Source organism: Cynoglossus semilaevis, chromosome 2 (assembly GCF_000523025.1).
Source record: "Cynoglossus semilaevis isolate Cse_v1.0 chromosome 2, Cse_v1.0, whole genome shotgun sequence".
In the NCBI taxonomy this organism is placed as follows: domain Eukaryota; kingdom Metazoa; phylum Chordata; class Actinopteri; order Pleuronectiformes; family Cynoglossidae; genus Cynoglossus; species Cynoglossus semilaevis.
The window spans coordinates 16,288,721-16,295,597 of NC_024308.1; positions in this window are offsets into that span (position 1 = coordinate 16,288,721).

Sequence of the window (6,877 nt, forward strand, 5' to 3'; positions counted from 1 at the left end):
TATATATATATACATATATATATATGTAATGGGTCAGTTAAGAACATTTCCTTGCGAACATCGAACACAAAAACTACTACATTGTACTTTAGTATTTGTGATATTAAATGATTATAAAATACTGCATTTTTTTTGTTTCCCTGTCTGACATGAACCAACGATGGGACGTTTAGTTCAGAGACTAGAGACCTACCTTAGTATTTTTCCACCAAGACTTGACCCTTGACTTGGACTTGCAATTTAATATATAATATTATATAGCAACAAACAAGACTAATAATAATAATAATAATGATTATTATTATTATTATTATTATATTGAAGTGAACGGGGGCGGGTTCGCACAGTGAGCGGCAGCTGACTACAGACTTGCCCCGTGCAGATATCAGGAGCCTTGTGACAGAGTTATCTGTGGATCAAAGCGTTACCCTCTCCAAATGTCTAATTGTGTGCGTGCCACACATGAACGTGCGCAGCAGAAGAATCAAAGCACTTCTGCTTTGATGGCAGCAGTCATCATGCCGAAACGCAGAGGAGATGAGTCCTGATTCTGTCGGCCGTCTGTCTGTGCGATGATGTTTCGTACACCTGCACGGTATCATAGACAGGGTCTGGTAGACCTTCGTTTTAACCTCTTCTATATCTGGTTTCAAAGTCTTAGGCTGACAGCGGCTTTAAACAACCAATTAAACCTTTGCCACCAAGAAAAGACTGATGTTGAAAGGAATTAAAAGTTGCATTTTAGATTGATCACGTTTGGTTCAACCTGCTAGATCAGACGTGGGCTACGTTTTTGAAGCGTGGGCCACAATTGTCCTAACATTGAACGGGGGCGGGGGGGGGGGGGGGCGGGGGCAGATAGATGGAGGGTTCGTGTGAACTAAGATAAAATCATGCAGAAAGGCTAAAATGCGAAAATCATTTTAAATCATCATTTTCTATGCCATCTATTGAAAAATGTGGGTATTGCAGTGAAAAGGCAGACCTACAATGATAATGTAAATAAATTATATAATTTGGAAAACGTTTGGCGGGCCGGATTAAAAAGCTGAACGGGCCGCATCCGGCCCCCAGGCCTTAGTTTGCCTATGCCTGGATTAGAGCCTTACAAGGCACTATACATTATATATATATACAAATTAAACGCAAAGACATTCAGTTTACCCCCCCCCATTTAGCCCAACATTAGCATGGCTAATATCCCTGTTTTTAACATTACGTTACTCCACACTCGTTTCGTTTTCCACATTAGATGTGGCTGATGTTTCTGCCTGTCATGGCACTCCCTGCCCTGGATACACAGAATAATGTGAACCAGGGGGGGAAACATAGACAAGTCCGCCCACCCATAAACACATTGCTTTGCTTAGCAATACAGGCACACGAGCCCAGCACTCAACACACGTGGGGTCTGTTTCTCTGCCCCTCTCTGTTGTGCTCTTGTCAGATGCACACGCTCTCTGTTTCATGGGCAGGTGCTCGCTTTAGTTTCCAGGCTATTTTATGTACATCATTTTGTTGTCTAAATACAGGGGGATTCAAATGTTCATATATCGCCTCTTTCAACTGCATTATTTATTTATTTGTTTAGTTTCTTTTTTTTTTAATCAACATAATCAAGTGGAATATTTGTGTCTTTAATTTTCTGGTTTCGCTCAGATTTTTTTTTTTTTTTAAGAGCCTCCTTAGCTTTATTTATTTATTTGTTTGGTTTCTTCTTTTTTTTTTTTCTTTTTTTTTTACAAAGATCAACATAATCAAGTGGAATATTTGTGTCTTTAATTTTCTGGTTTCGCTCAGATTTTTTTTTTTTTTTTCTAGCACGTCCCTTCACCTTAATCATTGTGTTTTCACTAATGTGTCATTATTATAAACCTCAGTGGTCGATTAAAGGTATTCCTAATTTTTTTCACGGTATATACCAGTAGCTAGGATTTTTTTTTCCAGAGAGATATGGCAGAAAATATATTGAGTTGGAAGAGTATGTGGAAGATTCAGATTTTTTTTTTTTCTTAAGTGCCACCGTAGTTGTCCTCATTCCATTTTCCTATTCACCACTTTAAATGAAATTTTCTTCTGCCATCAACTGCCATCAAAGGATCAGCATGCATCGGGCTTTGACTATTAACATTGTGCTTTGAAATTCAAAATGTCTCTCTAGACCTGCAGAACCGTTCTCATGTTTGGTGATCCAAGCTTGACCCAGTAATTATAATTTAGAACCGATTTGTAGCTGAAAAAAAAAAAAAAGTATTCCAGTGGCTCCAAACCTTTTTGGCTTGTGAACCCATTTTAACATTACAAATTTCTGTCGACCACTGAGACTTTTTTTTTTTTTTTTTTCAGTCACATGTTCGCAACCATCATGCTGGCAATTTATTTATAACCTGATTCATATTCATGAAAGTGAAAGACTACAGTTGTTTAAGATTGTGTGTGGTGTTTTTGACAAAATAGTTCAAAATAATAATGATTAGTTTAAAAATATTTTTATCAGTAATTTTTGTATCGTAACGGGACAAAATAGTTCAAAATAATAATTACTTTTTATCAGTAATTTTTGTATCGTAACTAGACATCTCAGCTGACCCCATTTGAATTCTAGGCGACCCCACATGGGGTCCTGACCCCAAGGTTTAAAAAACGCTGCCCTATGCCTAGAGTATTATGTACATAGTATCATGTATTTGTGATTTCGAAAAACATGAATTCCAATGAAATATAAAAATGCCAAATGCAATTTAACATATAAACTCTATAGAGTATTTAAAAAAGGGCGGGACATCAGTAACAGTTGACGTCAGTAAACAGTCAAAATGTATTGAAACAAATACGATTATATTCGGCAAATACATTCTCAACCCTGTTGTGCGTGTAACCACGGCGTCACACTCAGAGGTGCTGTGTCGTCTTCCGTGCTCCATTTGCATAAATAAAATTAATCTGCAGCACATTGCATCCTGCTGATGCTAATTAGAGAAGCAACCATTAACATCATCCACTTAATCATCAATATTAGGCTACATAATTATTAATAACTCTGTTTCCCCCTCCAACCCAATGGCACTGCAGGATCCCAGCTATTTGTGTAACTCCACCATTTATTTTCATTACTGAAACACCTCCATTTAATATCATCTCTCTCTCTCTTTCTCTTCCTCTCTCTCTCTCTCTCTATCCATCCATCCATCTATCTATTTATTTTATCTATCTAATTTTCTGATTTATGCAGCCGTTTTCCTCCAAATTTGTAGCTTCCGTCACATAGCTTTACGTCGTGGAAATTCCACATTTCCTACTTTTATTTTGATGCCCCACGATAGGCATTCCACAAATTAGCATCTTCTGTACGAAATTTTAACTTTTAAAGCGATTCCAGCATGTTTTGCAAAATCCAGGCATTGCATTATCGGGTTTTCCCAATCACGATTCTTATCCATTTTACAGAGTTATGCTAATATCTGTTGGCCAATATTATTGGACATAATCAATAATAATTTGAACTTTTCCGATACAGACATGGACATAATCAAGAATAATTTGAACTTTTCCGATACAGACAGTGCCCAACTTACGAACACAATAGGTTCCGAGAGTTTGTTTGTAATTGTTCGAAAGTAAAAACGAACTGGGCGAGATGAAAGGGGAACTAGTCGGGCTCGCGGTTCAAAACACGAACTTGCGAACGCAATACGGCATGTTACGTATATTTATTGGACATCAGTCAGTTGTTGTCCGTATCTACGAATGTCTATGGCTCGGGGAACGGCTGTACCACACTTCCGAAAGCAGATTTGCCATGTTAACAGCATGTCTGCTGCAACAAGGCTGCCTCTTGGAGGCGCCGAATATGTGGTTTCGCTAGGTATCAAACCCAGAACTCTACTGAATGTAAGGCAGGCGTGCAAACCACTTCAATGTGGAAGCATCGAATTTTAGTAAAGGCAAAATGGAGGGTTCGTATCTACGAATGTCTATGTCTCGGGGAACGGCTGCACCACACTTCCGAAAACAGATTTGCCATGTTAACAGCATATCTGCTGCAACAAGGCTGCCTCTTGGAGGCGCCGAATATGTGGTTTCGCTAGGTATCAAACCCAGAACTCTACTGAATGTAAGGCAGGCGTGCAAACCACTTCAATGTGGAAGCATCGAATTTTAGTAAAGGCAAAATGGAGGGGATGTTATTTGATAAAATATTAATATTCTTTGCCTAAAAGATCAGAGCGATGCGGACATCTAAGCTAACCTCTCTTACTATTTGAACGCAGCAGTGTGGACAAAAAAAAATTAAAGCTCTTCTCAAGCTCTTGTCGCAAGTGAATGGCACATTCGTGAACTTCAGTGAAGCCCTTGTCCCCAACAATATTAATCCATCCAAAGTCCCAGTCAATCCATTTGACAATTGTGTCAGTCAACTTGTCAGCTGCAGACTTACACACTGATGCGAGCTGGCGTCTGACCTGAGGTTAAAGCCCCCACAAACCCATGCTTGGCTTGGTGATGGTATTTCATGCTCGAAGTGCTTTAGTGAAACACAACTTGTTTCCCCGCAGGGCGAACAAATGAGAACATGTGTATTTACCCCTTCCATTTGTGTTTTATATTTAAACTCACACTCCTTCTCACACTGGTCGCAGCAAACCTCAGCGAGAGGAAGGATAGGTGGATGGATGCTGTTCAATCGTTGCATATACGAGGGGGGGGGGGGGGGGGGGGGGTATACTGTCTGTATTCCGTTCCTATGGTGCCATGTAACTCGCATGCTGTACATTAGTCCTGTGTCACGCACCTATGCTAACACAGTATGCTAACATCAGTCTGACTTGTCTGTGTTGGTTCTCAATCACCCAGGTCATTTAATCAACCGGACGAAGTAGGATTTTTTTGAAGATAAGGAGGACGGAATGTAAAGTCACGAGGCTGGAGGTGTGAATAGGGAGTGATACCATACCCATGGAGTAACAGTGTCACCTGAGTAACACTTTTGGCCGGGTCTCCTTTGAAATGAAACTGAAACTTGCTGTCGGGGAGGGTGTTGAATTTTTTGGGGAGAGAACTCAGGACTTGGATGAATGGTGAAACCACAAAAAAAAAAAAAAAAAAAAAACCTACTCCGCCCAGTTGCCCTTGATGTAACTATTTTTAGATCAGTCTGACTTATGCCTGGAAGCCATAACAAAGGGCAAAAAAAAAACCCCGCCACACAAACAAAAGTAAGCAAATGCGGCACAATCCAATGTATGACGTGCGACCGACGAATGTAAACAAAGCCGTCTTCTGCGTATAGCAACGTATTTGTCGCAATTATTTTCAGGAGTGATGGAACAAACATTTCTTATGAAATTTATGGGAGACGGTGATGTAACCACGAAACGCCATAGGTCGTAAACCAAGTAACAGCGTACCGCACCTTAGCTTTTGAACGCGATCAGCTATATATTTCCAAGATGGATTCGATGGATTTTCTTTCTTTCGTCGTCTCTTCCTCCATATTTCAGTTTTTTTTTTTTTCCCTCCACTAAATGTCAATAACTGGTCCAGTTTCAGACCTGTGCTATGAAGACTACAGTGCTGTTGATATACCGGCTAATTTATCTTAATGCTTTCGCTAGCTCGTTATAAACATAATGTAAATTGATCCGAATGACAGAACTGTATTGTAAAGTGTTTTGAGTGCTTATCAATATCTCATATATCTGCGGAGCGTGCGCTCAAAACGCCATTTGGTTCATATATTCTCTGTTGGGGGAGATTGTGACCTGAGCGGATGCTCACAACAAGGATGTGGCAGGAAGACATCCAGATAGATGTGCGTTCTGTTATTGCCCCGTGGTATTACCTCTGTATTCTCTGTTGAGTTATCGTGTCGAAAAAGTGTTTATGTATTAGTAAGGCGAGGAACTGGAGCACAGATCTACAAACGGCTGGCCTTGCAGGTTTATAACTGGACCCATGGGAGCCATGAACTGGTCACGCTTTTGACACCTCGTTTGTGTGTGTGTGTGTTTGTGTGTGGGTAAAGTATCTGTGTGTGTAGAAGAATGAGAGATAGTGGAATGAGAGAGAGAGAAAGAGAAGGAGAGAAAGAGCAAAATCATTTGTTTTCACGTTGCTTCTCTGATAGAGATATGAACGGAGAGGGGCGATTCATTTTGCAGCTCCAGGGAGACCTTTTCACCGCAATACATTTATAGATACTTATCCGCTTACAGCCCCTCCTTTGAACTAACTATGTACCAACCATGGCATCCATATTGTATTCTTCATTTGGAACAGAAGTCATTTACATTTTTTTAATTAACTTCATATGCATTCGTAATTGTATCATTGTTTTTTTTCACATGATCGTAGAGACTGATATTGTTATAAATTGAATATCTAATGTTTCAAAGCTTTTAGCAATAACACAGTGTATTGCTAAATAGTGAGGTCGCATCATTTGGTAAACATTAGAGGGTGTTTTGTCTCGTTGGGCTTTAAATGTGTAGTTTTGAGACAGACTTTTCACGTGTTCCTTACGTAAAATATAGATTTGTTGTAACGTGCAAGTAGGAAGTAACTGGTTATTGGAGTGAATGTTGAAATGGAGAAACTTCGGATGGATGGAGGGACAGATGGATGGATGAGGGAGGGAGGGACGGATGGATGGATGGATGGATAGGTGGATAGATGGATAGATGGAAAGATAGATAGATAGATAGAGAGAGAGGGATGGATGGATGGATGGATAGATAGATGGAGAGTTGGATGGATGGATGGATGGATAGATGGTGAGATGGATGGATAGATAGATGGAGAGATGGATGGATAGATGGATGGATGGATAGATGGTGAGATGGATGGATAGATAGATGGAAAGATGGATAGATAGATG